Raw genomic sequence first — 11,984 nt, forward strand, 5'->3', positions numbered from 1 at the left:
AATCGAGTCCTGTCTCATTACTGTAACTGCTGTTAATCCCACCTCATTAACATCATAGTGATAGGATTTACAATGCATAGGAGAATCGTATCAGCTGACAAAATGGTGGACAATCACACAATACTGGGAATCATGGGCTAGCCACATTGATACACATATTTTGGGGGAACACAGTTCAACTCATGACAGTGTCCCACTTTCTCTTCCCACCCTGGGTTCCTTCCACACTGCAAGAGGCCTCATGCACATGAGTATAGACATCCCAGCCTGCGCATCCAAGCTCCATCCACACCTCCAACCCACAAATGACTGCCTCTCAGCCACCCCTTGGCTTAGGGGTGTGCCCACCAGGAAGGTCACACAGGCCCTGGAAGTGATTCAGAGCAATTTAAGGGTTGCAGGAACTTGGAGCATTGTTGAGGGGAGGGACACAAAAATCCAGATGGTCACTCTTCAAAGCCCTTTGGACTCCACAGCATGTGGGAGGAGAGCAGTCAGAGCGGGGCCTCTGAAATGCCAAGCTCAGGGTAAGGGGCCTTCTGCTCAGGTTTAAGTATCCTGCCAAAGTAAAGAGACAAGATCCTGTTCACAGGTGGTTGCATAACAACGTTTCACAAACTTCAGGTCATAGCCCATTCATGGGTTATGAAATCAATTTAGTGGGTCATGAGTAGCACAGAAAATAACAGAAAAAGAAGAAAGAGGTAATAAGATAGAAAAGATGCCAGAGTGCATCACAAATAAGTGTAAAACTATATATATATATATATATTGAAGTTGTCAAGGATTTCATTTTACTTGGATGCACAATCAACGCCTGTGGAAGCCACAGTCAAGAAATCAAATGACGCATTGCATTGGGCAAATCTGCTGCAAAAAACCTCTTTAAAGTGTTGAAAAGCAAAGATGTCACCTTGAAGACTAAGGTGCACCTGACCCAAGCCATGGTATTTTCAATTGCCTCATATGCATGTGAAAGCTGGACAATGAATAAAGATGACTGAAGAAGAATTGAGGCTTTTGAATTGTGTTGGTGAAGAATAACGAATATACCATGGACTGCCAAAAGAACAAACAAATCTGTCTTGGAGGAAGTACAGCCAGAATGCTTCTTAGAAACAAGGATGGTGAGACTTCGTCTCACATACTTTGGACATGTCATCAGGAGGGACCAGTCCCTGAAGAAGGACATCATGCTTGGTAAAGTTGAGGTAAGGAATAAGGAGGAAAGAAAACCCTCAGCAAGATGGATTGACACAGTGGCTGCAACAATGGGCTCAAGCATAATAATGATTGTGAGGATCACGCAGGACCAGGCAGTGTTTCGTTCTGTTGTACGTAGGGTTGCTATGAGTCGGAACTGACTTGATGGCACCTAACAACCACAACAGCACAGTATGTGATATACATATTATATATATATATATATATATATATACATGCAGGGAGCTACTAAAGTGTTTTATGATTGACACCTGCCACCTACTAATCAGGACAAATGCCCAGCCAATCAGAAGGGAATACACACACATAAATACATGCACACACATATACACAGAGAATGTACTACATCAAATTATTATTCAAATATTTTTTTTTACCTACTAAAAGAGCAATTTCATAGGGCTCAACCTGATGATGTACATAATGAGCGATAGGTATAGTATGTATCTCACACTGTAGGTCACTTTTATATTGAAGAGGGGTATATTAGGGAAGAGAAATTATCTCTTAGAATGGGAAATGCTGACAGACAAGGTTGCCTGGGCTGGGTAAAAAGCCACATCAATATGCAGAAGGTGTTTCTAGGACAATATTTCTCAAACTACGTCAACACATATCCCTTCCACAATTTTTGCCTCATTTTCATCCTTTTTGTCCTATATAATTCACTTTTTCAAAGATCATCTTTCACAGATTTATTTAAAGGCACAATCATAAATGGAAAATGATATACAGATTTAAAGGCACAATCATAAATGGAAAACCAGTATTGCTTAATATAAATAGAAGACAGCCATAAAGATAAATCCAGTGAAAACAAAGAAAGTTTTATTGCATTCAAGCTGGATACTAGGTTGCTGGTTATCTTAGGCTGGGTTCTCTAGAGAAGCAAAACCTGTAAAGCATGTAAGTAAATATACAGATTTATATCAAGGAAATGGCTCATGCGGTTGTAGAGGCTGGAACATCCCAAGTCCATGGGTCAGAAGAGGCTTCTGCTGATTCACATAGCTGCAGGGGCTGGCAAAAGCAGGATCAGCAGTTCAGAGAGCAGGGCTCTTGCTCACAGGCTGTGAAGATCAATGAATCCCAAGAGCGGCAGACAAAACCACAGGTAAGCTGCTAGCTCAAGTCCCAAGAACTGGAGGTCAGATGAACAGGAGCCAACTACAGGATCCAGAATGAACAAAAGCCCACAAGACTTGTTCAGTTATATTCGATGCAGGCCACATGCCCAAGGAAACTCCCTTTTAACTGATGGCCACTCACAACAGATCCCATCGTGGAGGTGATCAAATTATATCAAATCTCATCATGGAAGTGATCACAACATCGTGTGACTGCCAAACCACTGAGAATCATGGCCCAGTCAGGTTGACAGACAACTTTACCCATCATACTGGTCAAGGGATTTGAGCCAGGATCTGTTCTATCCTTGGGGAGACTGGGGAGTATCAGGGGTGTGAGCGTTACCCTAACATCCAAAGATATTTGCTCCCTCTGTTGCTTGATGGATTAAAAGAGATTCAAAAGGTGCTTTGCTTTCTCATCATGTGATTCAGTATTGTTTGGGGACTAAAACCATCTTATGTGCCAACACCTCTTGGGCTTTTAGAATCATAGGTTTGGGAGAATACCTGACGACCTGCTCAGGTGTGGCAGGTGAGAGCGAAACAGGGGCGGTGCTGACCCTCTGAGTGGACGATTGGTGGATTGGTGCTCAATGTCCTTGCTCCCCCTCCTATGTCTTTTCCCATACGGCAGAGATGAAAAGCTAACCCTACATTTCCAAGATGCCCTCTGACATGGTGGTCTGGTGTGGATCAGCCCTATTAATTAGAGGCCCTCATAGGAGATTAGAGTGATCAACATTCTGCTTAACTGGCTGTTTTCTAATGGCCAGTAAATTGTTATTATCACTTTAGGTAGCTGTATGACAAGTGTCTTAAAAAGGTACCAAAGACCAAAAGCCAAACCTGTTGCCGTCGAGTTGATTCTCACTCATAGCAATCCTGTAGGACAGAGTAGAATTGCCCCATAGGGTTTCCAAGAAGTAGCTGGTGGATTCAAACTGCCAGTCTTTCTGTTAGCAGCTAAGCTCTTAACCACTGTGCCACCAGGGTTCCTCAAAAGGTACACAACAGAGCAATTCAACTCCTAAGTATTTACCCAAGAGAAGTAAAATTATATGTCCACACGAAGACTTGTATATAAATGTTTATCGTAGTACTATTTATAATAGCCTAAAAACTGGAAGCAACTCAAATGTCTGTCAGCAGATGAATGGATACAAACTGTGGTAGGTTCATACAATGCCATACTACTCAGCGATAAAAAGGAAGAACAACTGATACGCACGACATGGATGACTCTCAGAAGCATTTTCCTGAGTGAAAGAAAGAATTTGGATACAAAAAAAGCACATGCTGTAAAATTCCATTTATATGAAGTTCTAGAATAAGCAAAACTGAGTGCTGGTAATCGAAGTCAGAATAGCAGTTGTCTCTACAGGGATTGGGGGTGGGTGGATAAGCGATGAAGTGGCTTAAGAGAACTTTCTTGGTGGATCAAAATGTTCTGTACCGTGATACTCATTGCTGTTGAGTCGATTCCCACTCACAGCGACCCTATAGGACAGAGTAGAACTGCCCCACAGGGTTTCCAAGGGGCAGCTGATGGATTCGAACTGCTGACCTTTTGGTTAGCAGCGAAATGCTTAACCATTGTTTCACCAGGACCCCAGTACCTTGATAGTGGTACGTATTAGAGTACGAGAATGTGTATATTTGTCAAAACTCATTAAACATTATACTTAAGATTTGTGTACTTTACTACATATAAGCTACAACTCAACATGAAATAAAATAAAACTGAAAACCAAAAGGCAGTTGTGTCCTGAGTGGTGATGGTTTCCTGATTCTTGGATCTCACAGCAACACGATCCTGACATTGACACACCCAACAGGGCCTCCTGAAGACAGGGGTGGAGGGGTGTCTTAGGCTGGGTTTTCCAGAGAAGCAAAATCAGTAAAGCGTATAAATATATATATAGAGAGAGATTTATATCAAAGAAACGGCTCAAGAGATTGTAGAGGCTTGAACGTCCCAAGTCCATGGATTAGGATAGAGGCTTCTCCTGATTCACGTAGCCACAGGGGCTGGCAACCCGATAGGCAGGTCGGAAAGCAGGGCTCTAGCTCACAGGCTGAGCAATCCCAAGATTGGTAGTCAAGACCGCAAGACTTCTCCCAATTCACGAAGCTGCAGGGGCTGGCGAACCCAAGATCTGTGGTCAAAGAGCAGGGCTCTGCTTATAGGCTGTGATGATCGGGCAGATAAGCTGATAGCTCAAGTCCCAAGAGCTGGAGGACAGACAAATAAGAGGCAGCTGCAGGATCCAGAGTGAGCAAAAATCCAGAACGTCTGCTTATATTCAGATCCAGGCGACACCCCCCAAGGAAACTTCCTTTCATCTGACTGGCTACTCAGCAGATCCCACTGAGAATCATGGCCCAGCCAGGCTGACACACAATCTTAACCATCACAAACAAAAAGTTCCCAGGTGAGTTAGTTAGGTTTTATTCTGGAAACCATTTGCAGAGTTTCAGCCTAGAGCCCTCCCCGCTAGGCTTTCCAGAGAACTTGTCAGCCTCTAATTCCCTATATCAAACCAGCTCATTTCTTCTTAAAATCAACAGTAACAAATAATCCCAAAATCTCAGTGGCTTACAACTAAGTTAGTTTCTCTCTCAAAATGCATGTCCACTGTGGGTCAAATGGGAGGTATGGAGGGACCTAAGCTTCTGAGCAGCCACTATCAGAGACATTTCTTGTTATCATGACAGAAGGAAAAGCAAACAAGGTGATGAGACCCACACCTGCTCTTGCAGCCTCTGCCAGGAAGAGACACACTTCATTTCTGCGCATATTTCATTGGCCGATGCAAGTCACATGGCCACATTTGGGTTCAGTAGAGTGGGACAGTACAATCCCTCTGTAGGGAGGGAGCTGGAGTTGGAATCGATTCCTGTCCCACCAAAATGTGCGTCAACTTGGCTAGGCCAGGATTTCCAGTATTGCGTGGTTGTCTACCATTTAGTGATCTGATGTTATTATCCTACGTGTTGTAAATCCTAATCTCTATGATGCTAATGAGGCAGGATTAGAGGCAGTTATGGTATGAGGTGGGACTCAGTCTAAGGGATTAGACTGTAATTTGAGTCAATCTCTTTTGAGATACAAAAGAGAGAGTGAGCAGAGAGACATGGGGACCTCCTGCCACCAAGAATGAAGAACCAAGAGAGGAGTGGATCCTTTGGACCCAGGGTCCCTGGAATGAGAAGCTCCTAGACCAGGAGAAGATTGATGACAAGGACCTTCCACCAGGGCTGACAGAGAGAGAAAGCCTCCCCCTGGAGCTGGCACCCTGAATTTGGACTTCTTCCCTCCTAGACTGTGAGAGAATAAATTTCTGTTTGTTAAAGCCATCCACTTGTGGTATTTCTGTTATAGTGGCACTAGATAACTAACACCAACACTGCAGGTTACTACAAAGTATGTTCATTATCACACATAGCAAGAATTCTGGAGTCAGTATTCAGTTGTAGGAGGTGGAAGCCAGAAGCAACAGTGCCTTAAACAACATTATTTATTTCTCTCATGAAGAAGAACTCTGGAGTATGTAGTCCAAGGCCAGGGTGGGGTTGCTTGATGTCGTTAAGTGGCCAGGCTCCTACTGACTTGCTGCTCTGCCACCTTTAGCATGTATCTTTAATCCTCAAGATCACAAAATAGCTGCAGAAGCCTCATGCCCACCATCCAGGAAAAAAGGAGAAGAAAAAAAAAAAGGCACAGCCAGGAGTGTGGGCTCCTTTTAAAGAGCCTTCCCAGGATTCCCTCCCAAAGTCTTTTGTTTCCTTCTAATTGGGGTTTTTTTTTTTTTTTTTGGTTTATTAGGAGGAAGGAAGCGGGGCAGTGTAGTCTTTTAGCCGAGCCTATTGCCACCCGGACTATCATCAGGGATAACATTACCCCCCAGAATTTGTTGATTTGGTGGGGAGGAAGCTAGGCTTCCCCAAGTCAAGGAATAGAGGCTCAACCCGTTTTTATTCAAATAGGAAAGGAAAACTTAACTCTTAAGACTGGGGGCTGTTAGTCTCTGCAGGGTACAGCAACGTAGAACCACAGAGTTGGGAGAGACCTCCAGGGGTCTCTCCAACAGCTCCCCTCCCCTGCGCCCCCAGAAGGTTGTTCGTCTGCTGCCCAAACCTCTTTTCAGCATGGGGCACCCTTCTTCTGTTGTGTAGTGGTCTCAACTGAAGCCTCCTCCTTTCCTCCTACATCAGGAGAGAGATTCTGTCAGGAGCTGATGGAGAGGCTCTTGTAATGCAGCCAGGCTCCTAGACACAATTCTGTTACGGGTCTCGTTTGGGAAGGATTGAGGCCAAATCACATTAACTAGAAGGAATCTAGTTTCCTCATGAGAGACTATGAGACTGTGCTTTTCTTGAGGAGTTGGAAAGGGAATCCCAATGCTTGCTTGCTTCAGTGACTGTGCTTGCTTCTAAGGAGCTTGGAGAATCCATGAACTCTAGCTCCTGCTGGTGGGAGATTAAACAGGAGTCTAGGACCCACTGTCATGGCTTTGTAATGTATCAGCTTGGCTAGGCTAAGGTACACTTCCCAGAATTCGCTTCCCTGTACCATTCTAGTTAGGGTAGGACTCAAGGGACATTCTTGTGGGAGCTCTTGTGTGTGGAGGAGCCATTTTGTGGCTCACACCTGTTGTCCCTTATCTGCTGGCTCTCCTCATTGGCGCAGGGTAGCAGCTGGGCCTGCAACGGTTTCATTTGCCCCTGAATTCTCCTTCAGCTTTTCCAACTCCAGAGCTAGATGTTTGTGCTTAGTCCCATGATGAAGGGCTCTGACTTTGGCAAGATGCTCACACTACCAAGGTCAAAGGCAACAAGAGCTGACATGGGGTTCAGGCCATTCTTGTGGATTTCAACTTGTGCTTATGGGTTCCGACATGTTCTTGCTATTCCCTACTTTACATCTATATTCCCTTCCTGACTGCCCACACTGTGAACTCCAAGTTCCAGCATCAAACAGAGAGACAAAAGCCTTACAGCTTCCATAATTGCATACCATCAAATCCCTGCAGCAAACCTGTGTGTGTGTGTTAGTTGTTCTGTTTTGCTGATACAAAATTTGGTACTAAAAGTAGTACCAGAGGAACAAGATCTTAAGTATGAGTTCTCTGAATTGGTACTGGATTTTCTGAAATTGGGTCTCTGCTCTGATTAGATTTAAGGGCATTAATGATCTTTCCAGAGGTAAAGTTACTCAAGTTATCACCTGTAGATACCTGTAACATAGGGACCCGAGAGCTCCTAAATGACTTCCCTAAAAGAAGCTTTTGTCTTTTGTAGTCACCGGGCCAAGAATTTTGAAAACCAGGCCCAAAGTCTAATCGTGTGGAGAGCTGAATTACAACCCAATCTCCAGCTGCCTTCTCCCCAAATGTTGTTGTTGTTGTTAGGTGCTGTTGATTCATTTCCAACTTATAGCAACCCTGTGTAAAACAGAGTGAGACATTGCCCAGTCCTGCTCCATCTTCACTATGTTTGAGCCCATTGTTGCAGCCACTGTGCCAATCCATCTCCTTGGGGGTCTTCCTCTTTTTCACTGACCTTCTACTTTACCAAACATGTTGTCCTTCTTAAGGGACTGGTCCATTCTGATAACATGTCCAAAGTGTGTCTCACCATCCTTGCCTCTAAGAAGCATTCTGGTTGTACTTCTTCCAAGACAGATTTTGTTCATTCTTTTGGCAGTCCATGGTATGTTCAATATTCTTCACCAACTCCACAATTCAGAAGCCTCAATTCTTCTTCCATCTTCCTTATTCATTGTCCAGCTTTTGCACGCGTATGAGGTGATTGAAAACACCATGGCTTGGGTCAGATGCATCTTATTTCTTCAAGGTGACATCTTTGCTTTTTAACACTTAAAAGAGGTCCTTTGCAGCAGATTTGCCAAATGCAATGTGCCTTTTGATTTCTTGGCTTCTGCTTCCATGGATGTTGATTGCGGACCCAAGTAAAATGAAATCCTTGACTACATCAATCTTTTCTCTGTTTATCATGGTGTTGCTTATTGGTCCAGTTGTGAGGATTTTTGTTTTCTTCATGTTGAGGTGCAATCCATACTGAAGGTTGTGATCTTTGATCTTCATCAGTAAATGCTTCAACTCCTCTTTACTTCCAGCAAGCAAGGCTGTCATCTGCATATCAGAAGTTGTTAATGAGTGACGCTGAGTTCTTCTTCATATAGTCCAGCATACATATTGAACAGGTATGGTGAAAGGATACAACCCTGACGCACACCTTTCGTGATTTTAAACCACACAGTGTCCCCTTGTTCTATTTAAACGACTGCCTCTTGATTTATGTACAGGTTCCTCATGAGCACAGTTAAGTGTTCTAGAATTCCTGCTCTTCGCAATGTTATCCCTCTGTAGGTTTGCCTATTCTAGACATTTCATATAAATGGAATCATATTACATGTGGCCCTTTGTGACTGGCTTCTTTCACAAAGCATATTATTTTCAAGGTTCATCCATGTTGTAAGGTGTATTTCTTTAAAGTGGTGAATAACATATATATTTTTTATTGTATGTAGTTTTATTTACCCATTTGGCTGGTAATGGATATTTGATCTGTTTCCACCACTTGGCTATTATGAATAATGAGCTATAAATATATGTGTAAAAGTTTTCATGTGGGCGTATGTTATCATTTCTCTTGAGTATATACCTAGGAGTGGTATTGACAGGTCAAATGGTAAGTCTCTGTTTTTAATCATTTGAGAAATTATCAGACTATTTTCCAAAGTGGTTACACCATTTTACGTTCCCAACAGCAGTGGATAAGAGTTCCAACTTCTCAACATCTTCTTCTGTGCTTGTTATTTTCTGCTTTTTTATTACAACCATCCTAGTAGATGTGAAGGGGTATTTCATTGTGGTTTTTGTTTGCATTTCCCTGATAACTAATAATTTCAAGCATCATTATAATTCCTTGTTGGTCTTCTGCCTAGTTGTTCTATCCATTATCGAATATGGGGTATTGAAGACTCAAACTACTATCGTTAAATGGTCTATCTCATCCTTCAATTCTGTCAGTTTTTGGTTCATGTTTTTTGGTGCATTTACATTTATGATTGTTACATCTTCCTGATGGATTAATCCTTTTTTATTATAAAATGTCCCTCTATCTTTAGTAGCCATGACTCAACTGTCATTTTGTCATACTGTGGTGGCTTGTACATTGCTGTGATTCCGGAAGCTATGCCACTGGTATTTCAAATGCCAGCAGGGTATCCCATGGTGAACAGGTTTCAGTGGCGCTTCCAGACTGAGACAGACTAGGAAGAAGGTCCTGGCAATATGCTTCTAAAAAATTAGCCAGTGAAAACCTTACGAATAACAGCAGAACACTGCCTGTACAGTGTCAGAAGATGAGCCCCTCAGGTTGGAAGACACTCAAAATATAGCTGGGGAAGAGCTGCCTCCTCAAAGCAGAGTCGACTTTAACGGCATGGATGGAGTAAAGCTTTCGGGACCTTCATTTGCTGTTGTGGTGTGACTCAAAATGCAAAGAAATAGCTGCAAATACCTATTAATAATGGGGACATGGAACATTCAAAGTATGAATCTAGGAAAATTAGAAGTTTGGAAAATTGGAAGTTCTCAAAAATGAAATGGAACACATGAAGATAGATATTCTAGACATTAGTGAGCTAAAACAGACTGGTGTTGGCTGTTTTGAATCAGACAAGCATGTGGTCTACTATGCCGGGAACGACAAATTCAAGAGGAATGGCATTACATTCATTGTCAAAAAGGAAATTTCAAGATCTACCCTGAAATACAATGTTGTCAATGATAGGATAATATTTATATGCCTACAAGGAAGAAAGTAAATACCACTATTATTCTAATTTGTGCACCAACCACTAATCCCAAAGATGAAGAAATTGAAAGTTTTTACTAACTTCTGCAGTCTGAAGTTGATCAAACATGCAATTAAGATGCACTGTTAGTTACTGGTGATTGGAATTTGAAAGTTGGAAACAAAGAAGGATCAGTAGTTGGAAACATGAACTTGATGATAGAAACAACACTAGAGATCACATAATAGAATTTTGCAAGACCAATGACCTATTAATTGGAAATACCTTTTTTCAACAACGTTAATGGCAACTCTGCCAGTGGACCTCACCAGATAGAATAGACAGGAATTAAATTGACTACATCTGTGGAAAGAGATGAGAAAAATGCAATATCATCAGTCAAAACAAGGGCAGGGGCCAATTGGGGAACAGACCATCAATTGTTCATATGCGAGTTCAAGTTGAAGTTGAAAAAAATTAAAACAAGTCCAAAGTATGACCCCAAGTATACCCCCACATGAATGTAGAGGCCATCTCAAGAACAGATTTGATGCACTGAACACTAATGACTGAAGACCAGATGAGTTGTGGATATCAAAGACATTATACATGAAGAAAGCAAAAGGTCAATAAAAAGACAGGAAAGAAAAAAGGACCAAAATGGATGTCAGAGGAGACTGAAACTTGCTCTTCAACTTTGAGCAGCTAAATCAAATGGAAGAAATAATGAAGTAAAAGAGCTGATCAGGAGATTTCAAAAGGCTGCTGTAGAAGACAAAATAAAGTATTATAATGAAATGTGCAAAGACCTGGAGTTAGAAAACCAAAAGGTTAGAACACGCTTGGCATTTCTCAAGCTGAAAGAACTGAAGAAAAAATTCAAGCCTTGAGTTGCAATGTTGAAGGATTCTAAGGGCAAGATATTGAACTATGTAGGAAACATCAAAAGAAGATGGAAGGAACACAGAGTCACTGCACCAAAAAGAATTGGTTGACATTCAACCATTTCAGAAGGTAGCATATGATCAAGAACCAATGGTATTGAAAGAAGAAGTGCAAGCTGCACTGAAGGCATTGGCGGAAAACAAGGCTCCAGGAAGTGACAGAATACCAATTGAGATGTTTTAACAAATGGATGCAACTCTGGAAGTGCTCACTTGTTTATCCCAAGAAATTGGAGAAGACAGCTACCTGGCTAGCTGACTGGATGAGGCCGATATTTGTGCCCATTCCAAAGAAAAGTGATCTAATGAAATGCAGAAATTATTGAATAATATCATTAATATCACGTGCAAGTAAAATTTCGCTGATGATCCTTCAAAAGCGGTTGCAACAGTACATTGACAGGGAACTGCCTGAAATCCAAGCCAGATTCAGAAGAGGACATGGTATGAGGGATATCAGTCCTGATGTCAGATGGATCTTGGTGAAAGCAGAGAATACCAGAAAGATGTTTATCCATGTTTTATTGACTATGCAAAGACATTCAACTGTGTGGATCATAACAAGTTATGGATAACATTGTGAAGAATGGGAATTCCAGAACGCTTAGTTGCGCTCCTGCAGAACCCGTACGTGGACCAAGAGGCAGCCATTCAGACAGAACAAGGGGATACTGAGTGGTTTAAAATGGGAAAAAGTGTGCATGAGGGTTGTATCCTTTCACTATACTTATTCAATCTGAATGCTGAGCAAATAACCTGAGAAACTGGACTATAGGAAGAAGAACATAGCATCAGGATTGGGGGAAGACTCATTAACAACCTGTTATATGCAGATGACATCACCTTCCTTGCTGAAAGTGA

The sequence above is a fragment of the Elephas maximus genome, chromosome 11 (genome assembly GCF_024166365.1).
Source record: "Elephas maximus indicus isolate mEleMax1 chromosome 11, mEleMax1 primary haplotype, whole genome shotgun sequence".
NCBI lineage: Eukaryota > Metazoa > Chordata > Mammalia > Proboscidea > Elephantidae > Elephas > Elephas maximus.